The 23,533-nt window shown below is 43.3% G+C and overlaps 1 protein-coding gene across 5 annotated transcripts in view; it reads right to left on the minus strand.

Moving 5' to 3' along the window:
• The window catches only part of LOC142487257 (carboxymethylenebutenolidase homolog), a 134,392-nt gene that overhangs the window by 35,544 nt on the left and 75,315 nt on the right, over window positions 1-23,533 (minus strand). For 2 of the 5 annotated variants that reach the window (XM_075586214.1, XM_075586217.1), the window contains exon 1: window positions 1,366-1,512. The exons of 2 other annotated variants lie outside the window; for them this stretch is intronic. The gene's annotated coding sequence lies outside the window, so the exon portion shown is untranslated. Of the gene's footprint in view, window positions 1-1,365; window positions 1,513-20,356; window positions 20,491-23,533 lie in introns of those variants that run through there. One more of the 5 variants, XM_075586213.1, reaches the window with a different exon arrangement.

The following is a 23,533-nucleotide window of genomic DNA, read 5'->3' on the forward strand; positions in this document are numbered from 1 at the left end:
TGACAAAGAATACAGTTTTTTTTATGCATGATGACGTCTTCCAATAGACGATGAATTTGTAGATATTATTTTCAAATAGTTGACTAATAATTGACTAATTCAAGTCAACTATGCCTGTTGCACCTTCTCTGTTAAATAAACAGAGAACTGCTTCTCATTCAAAAACCAGCATACAGTAGAACCAATGTGGGTTTATAATGTCATTTTTGTTTAGATAACACAAATTTAGGTTTATTTTGTCATGCTGACCAATACAATACATTTTATTACATTTTATTGTAGCAATGATTTTGCTCTCATTTTGGTGAACTTGTAATTTGTGTTTGTGGAGTGTTAAAGGGAGAAGTCTGAAACAGGGTTACATGACGTACATATAATTGTGTATAATTTTTTCTCCTTTTTAATCAGCATAAATAATTGTTAGCTGTTTTAAGTGGCATAAATCTCTTTGCCGAATAATCCCATTAATTAACAGATATCTTATATTCATTCAATCACAAGCAGAAGATGCAATCAGATGTGTCAAAGCACATTCTTCTTTTGCTGTGATAGCCTTGGAAGAATTGACAACAGTATATACTGCAAGCCATTAGTGCACAAACACAACTCATGTAATGTAATCTATTTCAATCAGATCCAGTTTGACTGGAAAACACAGGTACAAACCACAATCATTTAAGCATTGCAGCATAACTGAAGCACTTTAAATCACCCCGAGATAAACTAGTTTAAGGGCACTACCTTTGTCCAAAGTTGAATGTGTTATATAGCATGTATGATATTATGTGATTATTATGCAGCCACTCAGGAATTTATCAGTAACATCAGTGGCCGAGATACACAGAACAGCCTGTCACGTTATTTACTATTTTCATATTTTGATAAAGGAGACTGCCTGGAAGCCCAGGAGAGGCTTCCCTATGTTAAACCAAGGTATTCTTAAAAAGATAAAATTAAACCTTAAAGAAATAGCAAAATTAAAATGTAACTTTGTTCTTAGAAGGGAGCTCTGCTCTTCTTCCATAAAGTGCTGCATGATTTCCTTAGCCCTTCTCTGATTTTCTTCTAATAGGGAGGGGGACTTACAGTACAATAATATTATAGTGAAGTTACCATGGAAAGCGAGCCTAAATGGGATAAGAGTAAAGCAGAGGTTACAGAGTAACAGGCTGCAGAGTAACAGGCTACAGAGTAACAGGCTACAGAGTAACAGTCAGCTTTTCAGAAAGTTCACTGAAAAAAAGGTTTATTTTGCAAAGAGCAACTGCATTAATAAAGTAAGAGGAAAAGAGAAGCGCATGCTCCCATAGAGTAACTCTGTGATTTAATAATCATGCAGTTAAAACAAAGGATTGTTGCTCTCACATTTTGTGCAAATAAAAACAGCTTATCTTTCAGATGAGTGGTTTAGATGGATATTGAAGGGGCTCTCCTCCAGTCTGATAGTTTGTTCAGCTGTTAAACGCTTACTCCGATTTACAGCTCTGCCTTCTCCACACGGGACTGCTTGTTTCAGATGTCGCTTACTGAATAATAAGCTGTTCTTTCCCTACGCATTTCAATGCTATGGCAACTTCATCAGGGGACACATGCAACAGGTGGCAACTACATATTTAAAAGGGTTCTTTTGTCTTGGTAATATATAAACTTGTTGATGTTTATGGCACAAGTTAGTATGAATGGATATCAGAATATTTAAAAAAAGATAACTTAAGTCTAAATCTATGAATACATAGACATAAAATATATAAAAACAAATAGTTAAGATAGGCATCCAGTACAAATATCTATACTATATTTCTAAGTTTGTTATTCCATTTGTTTGTTGTTTGTATGTCCGAAGCATCGAAATCTCACAAACAGCACGATGTAGCGCAACAAAACTTTTACTGGACATTGTACTGCAGATTTGTAGGTCAACTCAACTATTTTGAGCTTCCAATATGACTCACCTCCCAAATTATGGACATTCTAAGTTTCCATCGGGTGTCCTGCAACAATGTTGGAGCAGGAGCGGGGGGCGTGGCTACTAAGGGAGGGGACGTGTCCTTTGCTGGATCGGGGCTGTTTGTGTGTGTGTCTCTGTGTGTGTGATGTGAGATGTGCGGGGGAGATGTACCAGTGGGGGGAAGGGCGGGGAGAAGTGGCGGCAGCGAGGTGAGATGCGGCAGCAGTGCGGGGAGATTTTCCGGCAGTGGGGGGAGATGTACCAGCGGGGGGAGGGGCGGGGAGATGTGCCGGCAGCAAGGGTAGATGCAGCAGCAGCGTGGAGATATGTGTCGGCAGCGGGTAGAGATGGAGGGGGTGGGGAGATTTTCTGGCAGTGAGGGGAGATGTGCCAGTAGCAGGGGGAGATGTACCAGCGAGGGGGAGGGGGGTGGGGAGATGTACCAGCGAGGGGGGGGGGCGGGGAGATGTGCCGGCAGTAATGGGAGATGCGGCAGCAGCATGGGGAGATGTGCCAGCAGTGGGGGGAGGGGAAGCGTGGGGAGATGTGCCAGCAGCGGGCGGTAGGGGGGGGCACGGGGAGATGTGCCAGCAGCGGGGGGAGGTGGGGTGGGGAGATGTGCCGACAACGGGGGGAGGGGGGCGGGGAGATGTGCCAGCAGCGAGGGGAGATGTGCCAGCAGCGGGGAGGGGGAGCGGGGGCGGGGAGGTGTTCCGGCAACGAGGGGAGATGCTGCAGCAGCGCAGGGAGATGTGCCAGCACCGGGGAGAGGGGGCGGGGAGATGTGCCGGCAGCAAGGGGAGATGCGGAAGCAGCAAGGGGAGATGTACCAGCAGCAGGGGGTGGGTGGGCGGGGAGATGTTCCGGCAGTGAGGGGGGGGGGAGTGGAGATGTGCCGGCAGCAAGGGGAGATGCGGAAACAGCGTGGCGAGATGTGCCGACAGCTCCCCGTGCGAAACCGGGTACAAAAGCTAGTTATATATAGAGAGATTAAACTTGCAATAATAAAACACCACTATATAGATTAAAAATGTATACCTATATATTATACATAGAGACTTTGAAGTGTAGATAGAATGAGGAAAGATGATGATGATGATGATAATAATAATAATAATAATGGGTCTGAATGAGTGATAAATGCAAGTAGATCAATATAATGGTACTGACATATACACAATCATTCTGACCCGTAGGGTGCAAAGTATCCATACTGAAAATACAATGGGATTCTAATTTACATAAGTGGGAAACACATTCACCGTCTAATATGTGGCTGAAGACATGTTCTAGACCAGTGATGATCAAAGGAGTGGTGTCCTTCTGATGATGATTAGAAAAATGCTTAGACAACCTATGTGTGAGGAAACCTTTAACAATACTTCTCTTGTATTACATTAATCTGTTTTGTACATTTCTAGTAGTCCTCCCAATGTGTTGTATCCCACATGGGCAGGTGAGTAAATAGACAACATAGGAAGTGTTACAATTAATTTAAAAGAATTATATAATCTTTGCTACCATTGCTTTTGGAGACGATTTCTTTGAGATTATTTAAACTGAAAGGACATACAGTATGCCACTTATCATTTTTCCACACCTAAAATTGGCCAGTGGGACATTTTTGGCACCCAATTTTAAGTATCATCCATTTTTGGTTTTACACATTTAAGTTTGCTATAATATTTTTAAAGATAACTTTTTGGTGAGGTGAAATGGAAGATTTTAATATGGGATCACATTTTAAAATACTCCAATGTTTACATAATACAGTATGTTCTATATCCTACCTGATAATTGGTTAAAGCATGTAATAGAAAAAGGAAAGTGTGTTTTATGAGTAGAGTGTTTATAAAACAACTCTTTGTTACGTGATTTTTCCAATAGATGGGATCTAATTGTATTTTTTATTAATAGATATATATATATATATATATATATATATATATACACTTAATTTTTATTAAACATTTTCATTGGGAGGAGGGTGGGTACAGAAAGGAAAAAGAAGGGGGGATGCATTCATGTTTACAGCTGTCATTACAGTATGTTGTACAGTACATGTGACAGGTATTTGTTTTAATTTATTGCTTTGTTTCCCTTTCTTATCAATATTTACTAATCCTGACGCAACATCCCAATCTTCAAACACCAGCATTATCATAATTAATTGCCCCATTTATCAGTATTTATCAAGATGAGCCCAGATGTCTAATACCAGATAGGGTGCCTAGAGGGAATTTATAGGAGGGCTGATTCCCTGTTTAGGCCTGATACACTCATGTAGTAGATCCATGGTTCCCATATCTTTAGGAATTTTATGCAAGAGTCATTTACTGTAAGTAGCTCGAGATTTTTTTTCTATCGAAAACATGTGCCATATTCTTTCCTCAATTTGCGTAAATGTGGGGAGGTCTTGTTTAAACCATAGTGATGCCAAAGCACATTGTGTTGCTGTTGTTATGGGTGAGATTAATCATTGGGTACTTGTATTTATGTCTCTTAGGCCTCGTCTATGGTTCCGGCGGGCGTGCTGAGGTGCGCTGAGGCTCAGGGAAAGCGGGTGCTTTCCCTGGCCTTAGACAACGCGCCGTCAGGGGGCGGGCCGGGGGCGGGCCAGTGATGTCACGGAGCTGGTTCGCCCTCATTGGGCGAACCGCTCACGTGACCGGCCTTGCACTTCAGCGAGCGCTGAAATGTAAAATTCTGGTAAGACCTACGCTTAGCCGCTCTAATTGCAACTGTAGGGGCTCAGTGCTGAGCGGGAGCGCGCCTCAGCGCGCCTCCGCCAGCAAGCAGCAGCCATGGACGAGGCCTTAGAGGTTTGTTCAGTAAGAATAACCATGGATCAATGGTAATTGAGATATCTGTGAGATTCTTTGGATTAGTTTGTGTATTTTTTTCCAAAGGGGATCTATATATGGCCATGTCCACCACATGTGAATGTGGTATGATGCTCTTAATCCGCATCCCTTTGGGAAAATAGGTGTTGTGCCTGGGAATATACTGTATGGGCCAGTTTCTCCAGGGTTAGGTACCATCTAAGCATCACCTTGAAGGCGTTCTCCCGTATAGAGGTGCAAATTGAGCTTTTGTTTACGGCTTCAAATATTTCTGCCCAGGCCTCTGGCTCTAGAGATGTGTTTATGTCTGTGTCCCACTGTTCTGTATATTTTGGGAGTGCTTGTGAATCTGTAAGAGTGAAAGCTTTATACAGGATTGATATCAGGCCTTTTTGGTAATTGGGATTTATGCATAATTCTTTAAAATATGTGAAGAGGGGTAGATTACCAAAGTGTTTTATAAAAAAATTTAAGCTGCAGGTATCTGAATATATCTTTTCCCGGCAATCCGGCCTCATTTTTTAGGGTATCGAATTGTATTTTTGACTTTCAAATAAGACCCAGTGACAATTTTTTCTTTGTAACCTTTCACATTGCTTCTCAAAATTTGCCTCAGAAGAGTAATTTCTCCTTAGGCGACTAAATGGGCCATATGGAATATTACATAGACATCTGGAATGGTGATGACTAGAAGATTCAATATAGTTATTACAATAATTTGGCTTTAAATATGTCTGTCTCTATTTTGCTATCAATATCTACTGAGACAATGAGGTAAAAAAACTCCAATAGAGTGAGATTGAATGTTATGTGTATAAATAAGCATTGAGTACTTATAACAGGATATATTGTTGGATCTTACTATCTACTACAGACTGGTCGCTGTGATCTCATTATATGCACACACCGGATTCTAGTCCTTATGTGTCATTTTTTACCATATGTCCGGATGCATTTTAAAGATCGGGGTATCACCCTGAATCGTTCCTTTTATATCTGCACTTAGAGGTACATGACATAGAGATACACATTATATATACCTGTATAGGACCTCTGGGGCTCCTGTAATGATTAGCTATAAATCGTGACACTGTTGTCTAGCAGTGATCTTTGCATTGAAGTGGATTATAATTTATATAACCACCTGTCACATGATACTTAGTAGGCTAATCAGCGATCACGTTATATTGCTCTTTTGGCATACCATACAATACTGAACTGAGCCGAGATGCCTTCCCACTACTGGGAATTTTAATAGTTTATACTTTTCACTATATTTATTCATTCACTACTGGAGTATCTTCTAACAATGTAATACAATTTTATTATTTTTTTTTTATCAGTTCATGTGGAGAACACTCATAATGGTCTTCCTCATTATCGATTTTTGGGCTACGTGACTATTATGATGGCCATTTAGAGGGATATTGTTATTCCTAGACATAATTAGTCATCCCCTTCCCCATTTCTCTACAGAGAGTGCATCTACTAGGGACCTTTTTGTGACCCTTTAGGGTTCACTACTTCTTGTGTGTATGTATATACATATAGCTCGGCTAACACAGTACTGATACATTATATATATATATGTATGGCTCCTTACCAGGCAGACCAGGAGATCCAGGAAATCCAGGAACACGAAGTAAGGAAGAGGCAGCACACTTGGTAATGTCATAAAGAATTGTATTCAATAGCAGGCGCAGTCACCGATGTTTCGGTCCTAAGAACAGGACCTTTTTCAAGGGAGTGCTCACGACGCAGTGACACCCACCATCTATATATACCCACCACCACCTACAAACATTAATCAAGTTAATTACACTAAAACCCCACACACCTGTGAAGCTACGTCAGTCCAGACCATGTGACCCCAGTAGTTACAGAGTATCAAGCTGTAGGCTAGACGGAGCTCAATTATGAATGAGATGCATGTGGGCTCACTCGGCACTTATATGAAACATCAGAACAGTACAGACTAGCAAGAATCATCATGCTAACCGTCCCTAAGCTATATAATTGAGCTGTATGAAAAATCTGGAACTCACTAACATGAACTAAATGAGATCAGCTGCCAGCCATCACCCAAGAGAACATGTGTATATCATTGGGTACTTCCTGCATTGTGAGTTCCACCATAAGAGCTACATCACTTGGCACTCTTTCTAACCAGAGCAGTGAGAAACAATCTGCTCCACAGGGGTTACAAATATGGTAGCTTTTGTGACATTGTATTTAACAGTCCTGTTATACAAGGATTTTAAGTACTGTATTAGTATCACATTCTCAGTTAGTGGCAATTATTGCTTTATACTGATGGGGAGTAGCTATACTCAGTGTTAACTGAGAACTTTAGATATCACGCACTCCAATTCAGTGGCGATTTTCGCTTTTAGATAAAACGGAGCTATAGTGTTTGCAGTGTAATTAGAAGCAGATATCTACTATAACAAGGGATAACATAAAAACTGCAGAATTAAATAAGTAATGAAAGATCAGCAGTGTGTATAAAGGTGTACATGACAAAAAGAAGTACAGTAATAATGCGATGGCTATATATTGCACCTATATATTATAGATGTTTGCCTCTTTGGTCAAATGTTATAACATGTCTCCTGTGGAAGCTATAATAATTGCTTCCCTAGGGAAGAACACAATTGAGATGTACAGTATTAGTACTGTATTCCCATTAGTATTACAGTACCATGCTCACTACAAGATGTTTAGGTTAATTAGGCTAAAGCCCTTTTAAAGCAAACAAAGGTACTGGTTTGAATTTTCATATCTAATGTATTCATGAAGCAGAGAGGGTGAGTCTGGCAGCGTTATGCATCATTCTGTCAAAAGGACTTCTCATCCACACAACATCTACAGTACTGTACTGACTGTGATTGTGTGTGACTGTGTGACTGTGACTGTGTGTCGGTGTGTGTTTAAAAACACAGCAATAGAATAAAAATACAGAAACAATGCACAATTGTATTGTTTAACACTTTTATTGATGCATTCTACAATAAAGTACTGTATTTAAAACACCAATAATCGTGTTGTACATTACTCATAAAGTTCTGTACGATAAAGAATATTTTACTCCACACACAAAAACACATACTGTAGATACAGTACTGAACTCTCAATTGCTTTTATACATGTAACATTCCAGTTACATTGCTATTTTAACATTAACTATGGGGCTGTAATTCTTAAGTAAAGTGAAAACAGTGTAATGCACTCCATGTTCATTTAACAACTGTACTACAAAAAACACTGTACATAATCAAAAGAGCTTGAGATTACGCTTTAAAAAACTATCGAGGGTTGTCTGTTTCAGTGCATCTCTTTTCTTCTTTTTAACGATTTCAATCATTTGTTTTAATTGCAAAATTGTAATAGAATCTATGTTTTCTGTCTCAAGAAATTTAAGTCCTGTTTGCAATCCTGCGAGTGCCTCTGCGATCGTAGGTGGCGGCTCTGGTTCTTAGTCCTCATCGTCTTCGGTTGCATCCAAATCTTTATTTTCACTACTAAGGTTTTGGATTATGTTAGAGTCAGTCATATGCTCATAGTTAGGACAGCTGCTGTCCCCATCTACCCGAGATTAAATCGTGGCCCCACTTTCCGTATCAACGAACTGTTCCCGTACTCTTTCTGCATTGGCCATTTCAATTTCTGTGGGGCCTTCATTAATAAAGGTGCAAATAAGAGATTGGCGGTGGCGACTTCTTCCTCCGTAAACCCCTCAAAGTCATCATCTTCTTCACTGTCACTGGCTACTTCAAAGTTAGACGGTACCAGACTTGCACCTGATATGTTTCGCCAACATTTTGAAATGCACATTTGTGTGATGGCTTCCCATGCTTCACCACCAATGTAAAACACTTCTTTAAGGTTCATTTTCTTAAAAAATGTAGTAGCTGAATCATCACTGGTGATTATTCGCTGTATCAGCGTTTTTCGAAAGTTCATCTTGAAGGTTGCTATAATGCCTTGATGCAGTGGCTGTATTCTGGATGTGGTGTTCTTGGGCAAGTAGCTGACATGTATTTTTCCATCTCGGCTTATTAAGTTATCGGCCGGGGTATGTGCAGGGCAGTTATCAAGTAACAACAAAGCTTTCATATCCGACCTTTGTTGCCGTAAGTGTTTACGAACCTCTGGTACGAACTGATGATGAAACCACTTTTCGAAAATGTTGGTAGTTATCCATGCATTTATACTAAAGGCATACGAAAAAGGCATAGTACCCATATTCACATGGTGGAAGCACCGTGGTGATTTAAACTTGCCAATACAAAGTGGCTTCAGTTTGTGATTTCCGGTTTGGTTCACACAAAAAAGTACGGTCACTCTGTCTGTCATTTGTTTAAATCCTTGTTTACGCTGTTCGTCATTCTTACAAGCTAGAGTGGTATTTGGTAACATTTTGAAACACAGTCCGGTCTCATCGCAGTTATAAACCTGTTCTGCGGTATAGCCACCATCTTCAATTATCTTCTGAAGCTGGGCAGGGTACGAGCATGCAGCTTCATCGACAGCTGACCGTATCTCTCCTGATATAGCGGTTTTCCTCATTCCATGTCGCCTTTTAAAGCGATTTAGCCATCCACTACTTGCCGTGAAGGATGTTGAAGCATTGCCGTGAAGTTGGTTGTGAAACTTTTTGGCTTGTGTTTGCAGATGGGGTCCAGACAGAGGCATGCCTTCGGATCTTTCTTGGACAAACCACTGAAAAACAGCTTTATCCAACTGGCTGTGTTTAGGTTCACGCAAAAGATTACGTTTCAGTCCATCGTCTTTTTCTATGGACTTAACTGCATCACAAAGTTTCTCCTCCTCTTTTTTCCGTACGCGAACTGTAGACTCATTCAGTCCTAGGTCTCTAGTCACTTTGGAAGGTATATAGGAAAATGGTGCTCAGATATAAGTGTGCATCATACAGTATTTTATGAAAGTTCATATGAAGGTGGTCAAAATGGAACCCATCATGGTATATAACAATCCATAAAGATATAAATTCCAGGGGTAACCAGACCTAGCAGTGTCCACTTGACCACTGCATCCAATGGTCTGGATGTCTTAGCCCCACAATAATCCCAAATAGGGTCAGAGGTAAACAGTGGGGGCCAAAGCCCATTACCTGCCCATAGGGAAATCCAAAGTAGATCCTGAATTCCTAGGTTCCAGGGCGTGCTATCCTGAAAGGGCGTTTCATCCGATAGGGACTTTATCAAGGTGACTAAAAGTGACTTAAAGTCCCTATCAGATGAAACGCGTTGGTGCGTTAGTTCCCTCTTCACCATTGCACTTTGATTAAAATCACCTTTAACTTTTCATGCGGAGTTGCCCTGAATTTATTCCCTTCCTATGGATGGTCTCTGTGCTGTGCTCCTTTGCTCCACTACTTCTCTAGTCACTTTGGTTTGATTGACTCCAGATTTTATTCTATCAAGCGCAGCAATTTTTTCTTGTTCAGTAAACTTACATTTGGTTGAAGTTTCCACCATTTGTATCTGCCAGGGGTCTTCAGTATGCCTTTTCCTAGTGTTAAAACCTAAAGCTTTTAACAACTGATCTGGAGGGCTTAAATACCTGAGTACAGTATTTTACTAGCTCTCAGACAGGACAGTGTGTTGTAGGATAACACTGACAGAGATATCCCTGAGCAGAGAGGGTCAGAGGTTTCTTTAGGTTTCACTTTATTACAATGTTTTATTCTATTATAGTTTATGTTGTATTATATGTTATAACTGCATTTGTGTTGGTTTTTGTCCAAATGTTAATTATTTAGAATTTTTTTAATACTTATATGTAATGTTTATGTTCCACATTTAGTGCGTCTCCATGGTTACAGGCGTCAAATGACCCAGCGGGGTCACGTTGCTATGCCGGAACCACGGAGGAGCAGGGGGAACAAGCAGCCCACAGCCAACAGAGCACCCACACAGCGTGCCCAAACAGCGCGCACACAGAGCGCATACAGAGCCCACAACCCACAGCCCGCACCAAGCACGCACAGCGCGCCCAAAGCAAGTGCACAGAGTTCACACAGAGCGCACACAGAGTGCACACAGAGTGCACAAAACGTACAGCCCGCACCGAGCCCACACACCACGCACAGCGCGCCCACAGCAAGTGTACAGAGTGCCCACAGAGCACCTTGTGTGAGGAGGGGGGTTCTGTGTGAGGAGAGGAGGTACTGTGTGAGGAGAGGAGGTACTGAGTGAGGAGGGGGAGTAATGTGTGAGGAGGGGGGTTCTGTGTGAGGAGGGGGGGTACTGTGTGAGGAGGGGGAGTAATGTGTGAGGTGGGGGGGTACTGAGTGAGGAGGGGGAGTAATGTGTGAGGAGGGGGGTTCTGTGTGAGGAGGGGGGGTACTGTGTGAGGAGGGGGAGTAATGTGTGAGGTGGGGGGGGTACTGTGTGAGGAGGGGGAGTAATGTGCGAGGAGGGGGGAGTACTGTGTGGGGAGGTGGGGTACTGTGTGAGGAGGGGAAGTACTGTGTGAACATAGTCAGACATTTTTATGTATTTTTGATTTTTATTTATTAGAAGGGGTAAGGGTCTCCTGCAGCTTAACTCTGTGTGGACTGTCAGTTAACGGGAAATATGCTGGCCTTTGTAGTGGTAGGGTGAGTTGTGACCATGGCCTTGAGCGCCCACAGCGCACAGAACTCACACAGCGTCCACAGCACACAGAATTCCCCTAGAGCGCCCTGGGCGCGCACAGCGCACAGCACCCAAAGTCTGCTCACAGCCCACCCACAGCCCGCCCACAGCCCACCCACAGAGCCCACAGAGCCAGCAGCACGATCCCATAAAGAGGAGAGGTAGGAGATCTTCAGCTTATGTCCTGTTCACTTATATTATTCTGTTGTATTGTGCTGTTTTGCTGGGTTTGTGTTTCATCTGAACTCCCAAACTCCAGGTAGAAGATTCCTCTCTGTTATCTGATAAAAAAAACAAAAAAGTCTTGACTCCTCTTTGTGGCTACTACTACTGAGTCCATGTACAGTATAGTATACTACTGTACCTCTTAATCTTCTTCAGGTATACTGACACTATTACCATGGCAGCAAAGCTTTTATTAATGTTTTGTCCCAATTTTGCCCCCCCCACCCCACAAAATGTAATTAAAAAAAACGGGAACCATGTTAATACTGCGTTATAAGCGTTTTCGCGTTATAGCGGATCGCGCTATAACGGGGTTAAGCTATATATATATATATATATATATATATATATATATATATATATATATATATAGCTTAACCCCGTTATAGCGCGATCCGCTATAACGCGAAAACTGATATTAGCTGATGTACCCAGCGTTGCCCGTGATGTAAATGTGTGATAGTTATTATGAGTGACAAAGAGTGTATGGATAGGTGAAGCATGTAGTTTAAAGGTTGTCTAATAAATGTTGAAAGAGACATGCTATTAATGTGTGCAACCTGGGGCACATCAGTTACTTACAAATACAGTACAACAGAATGTAAATTGCATTGAGAAAGTTAATTGTGTTAAAGAAGACATAATTGCACACAGTTGTCAGGCTCCCAGGCCAGAGAACATAATGTGAGGCTAGTGTCATGGTGAGATTCCAGACTGTGCATTGTGTATTAGATGTGAGTGTTAAAAGTGCAATGTATGTGTCCATGTAAGAGTGACGTGTAATACACAATGCACATAGAATGTGATCAACACAGTACATTATGAATGAGTAGTAGTGTCACGGTTGTGCTCGCCACAAACCGGGGCCGGACTGCATGGCTGAGGCTGGGTTATGAAATCACCGACCTTAGACCGCGCAGACTGGTCCGGAGTGCAAAGTTCATAGTCAAACAGGCCGGGTTCAGGAGTGGAGAGAACAGCGTAGTTGTTGGCTGAGCCAGAGTCGAGATAGGAGATATCTGGGTAGTCGTAGTCCAAGCAGGGAGTCGGCAACAGGAAATCAAGCAGGTCCTTCTGCTTTAGTGTAATCGCTGCAGGTCGGGAACGGGGTTTGCGTGAGTGGCGTCCACGGCCCATGGTGCCGGTCTAGGAGAGGGAAGACATACCGGAGTGGGCACACTGCCAGGCAGCACTTGTAAACCAGTGCTTCAGCGCAAAGGTTCAAGCTGGCCTCTGCGAAGGGAGAGAGAGCAGCAGGCCAAGGGATCCTGGAAGGTAGCACACAGGCCTCTGAGAAGAGGGGAACAGCAGGCCTCCGGGAACTAGGACACAGGCTCTGCATAGTAGCTGCTGTAGGATACTGGAACACAGGAACGAAAGCAATGAGCTGGAACACATCACAGCGAAGACACGAGGAGAGCTGGAACACATCATCAGCGAAGTCACGAGAGAAACAGGAACTAACTCTGGAACACAATACACAGAGATTAGTACTTAGAGATAACAAGCCAGGGGCTTGTGGCAGAACACGGGTAACATCCTGGAAGGATTATGCTCGGCAGAGAAGCATTGTGGGGAATGCAGTCTTTAAAGGGCAGTGAGCAAATCACAGGAGGGTGGTGTGTGAGAATCCTCCAATGACAGAGCACAGGGCAAAGGCTGAAATGAAAGCTAGCACAGGTGCTAATGATAGCAAGAGGCAGTATTAGGTGAACTGCAGAGATCTGTAAGGCTACAAGCAAAGCCAGAAACAGATTCCTTACAAGTAGTTGGTAGATGGGATCAATAGAGAATACATAATTGCACACAGTAGTAGTTCTTAGATGTGTTTAGTGTGTTACCTGGTAGTGTTCATGCGTCGCAGACACGGCGGATGCAGGTGCAGGTGAAGGGAGGCGTGAGGAGTGCTGAGTTCTCACCGTGCAGGGATGTGATCGTGAGGTCCGGTTGCGTGGCGCACCTGACAGGCAGGCGCAGATGTGAGCATGATCGGTGGCGGGCCTGAGGTGCAGGGAGATATGAGGAGGGTGGTGCAGCAGCGGCAGGCCTGAGGTGCATGGAGGCGGGAGGGCGGTCGCGCGGCACCCCTGAGGTTCCGGGAGGAGGGTGGTGCAGCGGCGCACGTGAGGGGAAGTGAGCCTGTGTCACGGGTGCTCACCACAAACCAGGACCGGACTGCGAGGCGGAGGTGGGGATATGAAAACACCGACCTAGGCAGCAAAACTGGGTCCGGGTTGCACAGCTCGTGGTCGTGGCAGGCCGGGTCCGGGCAGGAGAGGGTAGGATCGTAGGGGGTACTTGCCGTATCAGGTTTGGAGAAGTCGACAGTAGTCAGAGTCCGAAGCCAGGGTTGTGGGCAGGAGAGAGTAGAAGTCCGATGAGAGAGCTGAGTCCAAGGGTGCCAGAGGTCAGGAATCTGGATACAAAGCAGGGTTCTAAGTACAAGGAGACAAGATGAGTGCAACGAAGTGGCTTGTAGCAAGCACAACTAGGAACTACCTATGCTCAGCAATCAGCCTAGGGCTGATTGAGCTAAATACCAGTGAGGGGCCAATGGGGAAGAGTGGAAGTGAGGTCACAGGTAAGTGGACCGCTGATAGACAGAAGGTGGGTGCAAGGCAGGTGCAGAGGATCCCCAGTGATTGGAAAGTGCGGCCATATAGATGCGTTCACGCGTGCATGCGCCCGCGATGGGAGCCCAGCACCGGGACGGCCACCAGGAAGTACAGACGTGCGCGGTGGTCGACCTCAGCGGCACACGCAACCTGCGGCTGGGGCGCAAGTCACCGCCGATCGGGAGGCGGCTGTGACGGGAGGCGCCGGGACGCGAGGAGCGCGGAGAGCGAGAGACACCCCCGAAGGTATCCCCCCTTCAGGGTCAACCTCCGGGCGATCCATAGAAGGTTTAAGAGGAAATTTCCGTTGATATGCTCGGGTCAACCTGGAAACATGCACCTGATCCATCGGAATCCAAGACCTCTCCTCGGGGCCAAAACCCCTCCAATGCACCAAGTATTGGAGTCCTCCTCTCGAGAAACGCGAATCCAGGATGGACTGAACCTCGAACTCCTCTTGTCCGTTTACCAGTCTAGGACGAGGTGTGATGTCTTGAGTATGTGGGTTAGGAAAAAATGGTTTAAGTAGCGAGCAATGAAATGCGGACGGGATCCTCATGGTTGCAGGCAATTTCAGTCGATAAGTAACTGGGTTAATTTTTTCCATTATATGAAATGGTCCGATATATCTGGAGGGCGCAGAGGTCTAATGTAAAAGGTTTGTCTTTATAAAAGGGTATGGAGTTCGGAAGCAAAGGAGGTCTAGAGAAATAGGTTGGCGGAGGCCTTCGGCGAAGATCGGGGTGCTCCAGAACCTTCGAGGCTCGTGCCCCCCCCCTATTTGGGCTTTCTATGGCCCTTTATTTTGGTCTACACAGAGACCAACAGTTAAAAAGTGTTAGGATGGACAATAGGTCTATCCCCCCATATATTTCTTGTGTTTTGTGTTAGTTTTCCTAACCTTTCTCTCCCCTCCAAGGTGATCCCCCCCTACTACCACCATAGATTATCAAGAAGGACACATTCTTCCTCCTTCAATGCGGATCATAGTAAGTCTACATGGCCTCCAGAACTACATATTAGTCTACATTTTACGATTACTAAAGAGCGAGCATTAGTTTGTAACCGATGACTACCCAACTGCCCATTAAAATAGTCTCTTTAAATGTAAAAAGACTAAACTGAAATAATTAAAGGAGACTAGCTCTGAGACAATTAAAAATATGCAGGCAGATATTTTATTCCTTCAGGAAACTCATTTTAATACTCAGGATCCCCCTAATACTTTCTGTGGTACTTATCCGTTAGCTCACTACTCCTCTTTTTCCACAAAAAAAAAGAGAGGATTAGCCATCTTGTTAAAACATGATATCCCATTTAAAATGGAAGAGATTAAAAGGGATAAGGAGGGAAGATTTATAATGGTGAGGGGTCTTCTGGCAGGGGTTAGGCTAACTCTAGTTGATGTATATGCTCCAACGATCAACAAATTGATTTCTTGAAATCAATTTTAGAAGAAAATGGAGGCTCCTCTTTAGGAGATATAATTTTAGGATTTCAACATGACTTTAAACCCCCAGTTGGATAGATCCATATCACCACAGCATAAAATAGCGAATGAAGTATTTAACAAAGCAAAATATTTTAAGAAACTGACAAAAGAATTCCAACTAGAGGACGCTTGGCACATGAAGAACAAGAAACAAAGGGAATATACATATTATTCCCCCCATGCGATAAGAATTGATTATATACTTGTCCCACTGAATCTTTTGGATCGAGTCGCCCACACAAATATAGGCCCCATAACATGGTCTGATCATGCTCCAGTTGAGATGGTCTTGAAACTTCCCTTTATCAGACCTAGGGTGTTTCAGTGGTGTCTAAATGAGTCGCTTTTGAATCAGACAGGGATTGAAGAAAAGATAGGGAATATTCTGGTCGGTTATTTCAAATTAAATAAAGGATCGGTTGAAAGTCTGTCTATTCTTTGGGAAACCCATAAAGCTTCTATTACGGGTCAATTTATCTCACTAGCCTCATACAGGAAAAAGGCTAAAATAGAGTAAACTTACAGCTAAAATAATCGAACTAGAACAGGAACATAAATCACACCCCTGCAGGAAAACATATAAGCTACTTTGCCAGACCAGAGAGGAACTATATAAATTAAGATTGGAAGACACAGAGAAAGCACTGAAATGGACCCATAGACATACAGTATTATGATAAAGGCAATAAAGCAGATAAGCTTTTTGCTAGCAAACTGTGGCCCGTAATATATATTTGTAAAATAGTGGGTGCGCATGCTGCGTCGTGCGCGCATGTGGCACTTATAGTTCGCTGTGGTTAGCCAGCCATTGTATGCTAGGGCCCTTAATATGCTTTCTGTTGGAAAAAAATGTTCTTTCATACGGTTTTGTTGGAAGTGAAATTCCTGTGTAACGGTGTTTGCCCGGGCCAATCTCATATTGCCCCGCTTATGTGGACACTGACCCCTGTTACATGAAGTGTAGTGTGGTGCACCTGCTGGCTTACAGAATCCCTGGGTCTCCCGCGATGGTATGGGGAATGACATCAGGACTGGCTTATGAGGTATTGCTGAGTTATACTCACTCATGGTACAGCGCCTCCATCTCTTCCAGACCCCCAGCGTAGTAGGGAGGAGTCTCTGAAAGAGAACCTCTATGTGCACCTTCTTCCAAAGTGACTCCACACACAGGACAGAAGCGATATCTTTCTTTGGCATCCTTTATTGTCACCATCATAGTGGCTGGTCTTCTAGCCACTCATCTCAGGTTGCCAACCCAATGGAAGTCCCTGACCGTACACTCCCAGGCAAGGGCACTGAAAGCAGGATTAGCTCTTCCCTTACTCCCTAATGGAGTAAGAGGAATAGTCTTCCACACCACTCCCTTGAGGGAGGGCCACAAACACTGCCAGAGCCCTGACAGGTTGCTGGACAGACTCATCTCACTCAGGTGGTGAGGCACATACTCACTAAATTGAGGAAGTGCTGCATATTATATAGATTCAGTAGGCACCACCCCTGTGTCACTGTAAGTGGACACAGAGCCTGATGTCACTTCCTTCACTGAATAATACACAGCACAGGAGGTGAGGGCAAACCCCATGATTACTCCTGGCAACCTTCCCTTAACAGGGATTATTGCATAGGAGGAGAAAGACATGTAACCCCAAAACTACACAGGGCTACACCTGCATGGATATTACCTATTATCATAATTTCTATCGCATTTCTTAACTTTCAGATATGGAGAGACAAGAGGATTAGAACTCTGGGCCAATTGGTAGATGTGAACAATGGCAGGTTCTTGATGTTTCAGGAACTTAAAGAACAAATGGGACTGCCTCAAACACATCACTTCCCTTATATACAAGTAAGGCTAAGGCCCCGCTCCCTCAGTCAGCGCGCCCGCACTGCAGACAGGCGGGGCGCTGACAGACACAGACCGCGATATGCGGTCTGTAGGGAGCGGGAGCCGGGGCTGGAGTGGGAGGGAGGGGCGTGGTTTAAGCGGAGAGGGCGTGGTTTAAGAGGAGGGACCCACTACCCCCCCCCTCCCTCCACGGGCTCCCGGGCTGCAGGAGGGAGCTGCTGCGGGCTGCCCTACTCACACGCTGACACTCAGGCACACACACACACACTCAGGCACACACAGACACACAGACAGGCACTCATGCACACACACACACACACAGGCAGGCACTCACGCACTCAGACACACACACACACAGACAGGCACTCACGCTGCTTTCCCTCCACACTCTCCTTCCCGCTCCCCGAAGCCTCCCATCCTCCTGAAGCCTCCCCTCCTCATTGGCTCACAGCCACACCACGTGACACGTCGACGTTTGGGATTACAATTCTCTTGAATTCCCTAGCGGCTGACGCGTCACAGCGTGTAGTGAGCTGTGCCGTGAGGGGGGACTGGGACCGGCTCGGGAGGATTCCCCTGCTGGTGGGGAACGCTCGTGCGGCCACCCGCGCCGCCGGGCGCAGCGGGTCCCAGACCTAATGCATTATTGCAAGAGTATGGGAAGATATAAATTGGGAATAGATTTTTTAAATGTCTTTTTTGAGGATGTAAATAGTACCAAATATTCTATCTCAGATGTATATGATTTGGATTAGTGACAAGGACTATGAGAGAGGATCTAAGAAAAATGTTCACTAGATGGGAAAAAGATTTCCCAGGAATTGAAGGAGTTAATCTGTTACTCTAAGGGTTAACTCGGGTTAGGTAAATTATAGTTTTTGAGGATTGGAGAGAGAGGCAATATAAGATACTGCCCAGGGCCTATTATGCTTTTGATATCAATAATAAGGGGATAGAGAACTCTAAAAAATAAGTGCCCCAAGTGCTCCCAGGAAAGAGCAGATTTAAAACACTGTTTGTGAGATTACCTGGTTATTTCTGATTTTTGGGATACTGTTCTGCAGTATATACAATAAGATCCCTTAGCCTTGCTGTTTGGAAATAAGGAAAGTTGGGAAGTGGTCTATGTAAGGAACAATGTCCCAAGGCTAGCAGAGATTGTCTTGCTTACAGCAAGGAAAACAGTGATGGTGAAATGGATAAACAATGAAAACCCCACTTTAGATATTTTAAACAATTATCTGAATAAATTGGTGATGTACAAATTTGAAGCTGAGATGAATAAAGAATTAAGAACCGAGAAATGTTTTAAAAAATGGGAAAAGTTTATTGATAGTATGTCACAATAAGATAGGGATTCAATCATACAGATATTTGAGCATACGTCTTGGGGTCTCCTCAGTCTGATTGCTATGGGTCACAGATCATATCGCCCTTGAAGAAATATGATAGTACAAGTACAGGGTTGATGGGGGAGATAGTAAATGGGGAATCTTATTGAGTTATTATGTTTCCAGCATAATACTGTAGTTACTGAATGCATATGATGTGTAAAGGATGACATGTGTTATTTTTCCATAAAACAATTGTAATTAATTGCTACACATTCTGCGACCCTACATTGTATCTTAATATGCAATCAGTAACTATTATGCTGGAAACATAATAACTCAACAGTAGCTACATTACTGTTTCAATATAAGAGGCTATAACTGGATGCGGTCTTTGAACCGCGCCTCGGGGTGAATTAACACTTGGTAGAGTGTACCTCAACATACAGAGTAGCTCTATTTGAGATATTATTTAAGCGCAGGTGTAGCGTTATTTGTTTATCTGATCATCAACATCAAACTATGAGGCAGTATATACCAACCACTTATGCCAATAGTTGAATATAACGAAGTATTTGCCATATATTCCAGAATTTCAGATGGAAAGCAAGCATATATATATAGGTTAAGAACACGCTCTAGCTTTGAAATAAACTACTGCATGGTACTGTAGCTACATTGTTGTTCTTTTACAAGAGGCTATAATTGGATGCGGTCTCTTGAACCGCGCCTCGAGGTGTAAAGACACTTGTAGAGTGTACCTCTAGACACAGTGCAACCCGACTTGGGATTCGACTATATACAGACGACCTCTAGATTAATTATATGTACCTACTTATGTGGCAGTATACTCACCTAACTGGCACAGTGTTTGTCATATGGTTGCAACAGTATATTAAAACATACAGGACACCTACAAGCTCATATTGAACCCCCAAAATAACCACAACATATATATAAGCATATAAGTGTCACAGAGGAGTGCTACTGAGCATGGCAATATATATTTAAAACCAGAGACAGAACATGAAACACAGACAGAGCTCAGTGCACATCCAGTGAAACTTATACACGGTACAGTGCCTAAATATATATGTATAGATATCTATTAAATAAAATGGTCTTTTAGTTTAGTTAGGGAAAACGATCATTGATCTAAAATGGAGTGTCACTCTTTCTTAAAATCATCATCACTAAAAGTGGATTGTTTCAGTACCCTCAATACCCTTGGAATCCATTGTTTTTCCAAATAATGTTCAAAAGAAACCATGTTCCACCTAATTTGGTACTACATTCTCTAGATTAAAAAATATTTTGGTAGGCAACAAAATATTAGCTTATTCCCATGTGATCGCCTTATGGCAGATTTTAATGTCAAGTTGTTTTTTTACCTTCTGTACGTGTTCTGGGCTGGCTTTTGAAGAGTGTTCGTCTATAGTTCTTCCAGAGAAGTCAGCATTGGGCGGCAGAAATCACTGCTACTGCACTTTTAAGCACAACCCAATCTTTTCATTAAGTGGGTGACACCCACAATGGAAGGTTTAGCAGCTTGGTTTTTCTCTGCTAAATATACAAAGATAACAAGTATAACAAGTATGGAAATGACAGCGACTAAAGGGATTGATTCATTTGTCAGGATGACTTAGCTTTTTTTTGCTCAACGTACAGTACAAAATGAACAAATAACACAAGTTATCTGTGCCTGGAAATTCAATCTGCACATACATGCAAATAGAAATATAGAAAGGTTTCATGGGGGTTAAGGGGATATTTTAACTTTGTGGTATAAGACGCCCACTAGTGTGGGTTTCTGTGGCACTCTGTTCTGTGCTACCTCACTTTATCACAATACTAACATATATATACATAGTATTTATATAGAGTGAGGTGTGGTTAATGCTAGCTCATTTTTGATACACTTTGCAATTACTAGCATTACCTTCAGGCACTGTTGGACTATACATTAGTATTACAATATAGTGGTTTCCTTGGAAGTAGGCAACTACCAACTACGATTTACTAACTAGTTTCTCTCCTATTATCACTACAATTAGATTGACTGTGTTATCTTGCTGGTTTTGGTGGGTCAATCCACCTGCTGATCTGTACCATCAATCCCCACCACCCTACAACTACTAATGTGTTTGAGTGGTTATATATATGAGGGGTTGTTGGTGCTTTGTTTAATTTCTATTTAATTACTTTTTAACACCGTTACATTAACACTTGGTAATATATGTGTGATTGCAGCCTTTTCTGGGGTACCAAGAACTGCAGGCAGGTTCGGTGAGTATCAATGAATCTTTATTTACAAGTGCACAAGGAGATGACACATCAACAAGCTGTTTCAGTGTGATCTGAGGTGGGGTCATCCCAGTCTCAGTATTTATACATTACATATAACCCTTATGTTATATGCATATATTATCCCTTCACCCAATCCACAAGCTCTACATTGCACATTGCAAACATCCCATAATACTTGTTTCTCCCAAATTCCTAGGGAGTACATGATTTACCTGGGATAATCCCAGAGCAAACCTTGCCCAATCACACATTCCATCCTGTACACAGAATGACCAATAAACACTTATCAGACATAGGGCCTCATGCAGTAAGCGACGAATATGTGAAATCGGCAAGCTTACCGATTAGTCATGTTATTGGCGATTTTCCCTCTCCGTATGCAGTAAGTGCCGAATGTCTTCAAAATCAAGCCGAAAACCATTCCGCCCACTCTCACGATGATTTGCCGATCACACACAGGTGTATCGGCGTGCGTGGCGGGGTGCTGTTAGGTTCGCCAATCAAAAATCTTGCTGAATCAGGCGAACCAAGCATGTATTGGATAGCGCGCCATATTTAAAGGCAACGTGTACTGTTAATCATTCTCTGTGTTGTTGGGAGTGAGAGAGAGAGAGACGCACAGAGCTGGGTGATTTAATATTTGCATATTGACTGAGAGACTTGTTGTGTATTGTGAGAGCTTTGTCCTTTGTTGTTTTGTTTACATCTTTGTCTTGTTTTCTATGTGGAAGTGTTTCGTGTGATTGGCTGTACATTTGTTTTCTGTTTTTGGTGAGTGCTGTAAGTATGCCCGCAAAGCGTGGGAAGAGTGATGCTGGTGGGAGTGGTAGTGCTACTCGTGCGAGTACGCGTCAGAGTGAACGTACTGTTCAGGCGAGTGCTGTTGCTAGGAGTGCGAGTGCTGTTGCTGGGAGTGGGAGTGCTGTTGGTCGGAGTGGGAGTGCTGGGAGCAGGAGTGCTGTTGGTGGGAGTGGGAGTGCTGTTGCTGGGAGTGGGAGTGCTGTTGCTGGGAGTGGGAGTGCTGTTGCTGGGAGTGGGAGTGCTGCTGGTGGCTCAGTTGCTGATGGGGTGTCTGGTGGTGGCGTGCTTGCTGGTGGCCAGCTTTTGGAGTCTCTTCCATTGGAAGAAGGAGAGTCCAGTCAGCAGCAGGCAAGCTCTGAGCCTAAACCTGCTCGGAAGAAACGTGTGGAGAAGCCACGTAATCCTCGCTTCAATGACCAGGAAAATAGAGCTCTTGTCACTGGGATTCTGGAGCACTATGACAGTATCTATGGACATTTACAAGGTAAGTGTACCTTTCCATTTATTCTTCAAATACATGTGATCCTAGGTCATGTGAGTTTTGTTCATATGCAAATATGGGTACAGAATATCTTTCTATGTTAATTAGTGTGGAAACACAGCTTTTTATCATGCGTTACAAGGACAACAAAACTCAGGCGTACAATTTGCGATAACTGCATACAATATTAATGCAACCTTGCTTACATGTATAGGTTTAGTAGTGAATGCTCATGTGCTTCACATATTACACCTAAAACAGCATGTTTGCTTTCTCTTGGAACACCTAGCAGTGTAGGAAACTGGTGCTTGTATTATTATTAATTAACCTCATATATTTTCTATGTTTTTCAAGGGCGGACAAGTTCATCAAGCAAAAAAGAAATGTGGGACACAATAGTCATTGGTGTCAATGCGTGTGGGAATGATGTCAGGGACAAGCGGAATTGTCACGAGATTTGACGATATTAGGTCAAAATTAAAAAGGAAAATACAAGACCAACACGTGCATGCTACTGGCACTGGAGGTGGGCCGACACCACAACGTCTGATATTAACTCCATTGGAGGAGCTGCTTCGGGCAAAATTACTTCCCGTCATCGTGGAGGGCTTGGCCGGTGACCGTGATATTGGAATTTATCCCTCACAATTTCCACCAGGTGAGAAATATTACTGTACTAGGCGTGTCGTTGCTTACAGTGATTTTGCATATTTACGCTGCTTTTTATACTGTCTTCACAATATAAGCATACCTGCATCTATATATGTATATGTCTGATTCTGTATATATATATATCTCAAAATAGACATATACAGCACCGACAAAGTTTATTGCAGCAAATGCCGCCGGTTCACCGGGATTTACTCCGGCTGGTGCTGAGGAAAGTCAGCACATCAGCCGCATCCAGCCGCGTCCCCTCCGTTCCCCCCCCCTCCAATCCGCGCGCAATTTAAACATCTTCCCGACCCTCTAGCTGCGC

The sequence above is a fragment of the Ascaphus truei genome, chromosome 2 (genome assembly GCF_040206685.1).
Source record: "Ascaphus truei isolate aAscTru1 chromosome 2, aAscTru1.hap1, whole genome shotgun sequence".
Lineage (NCBI taxonomy): Eukaryota > Metazoa > Chordata > Amphibia > Anura > Ascaphidae > Ascaphus > Ascaphus truei.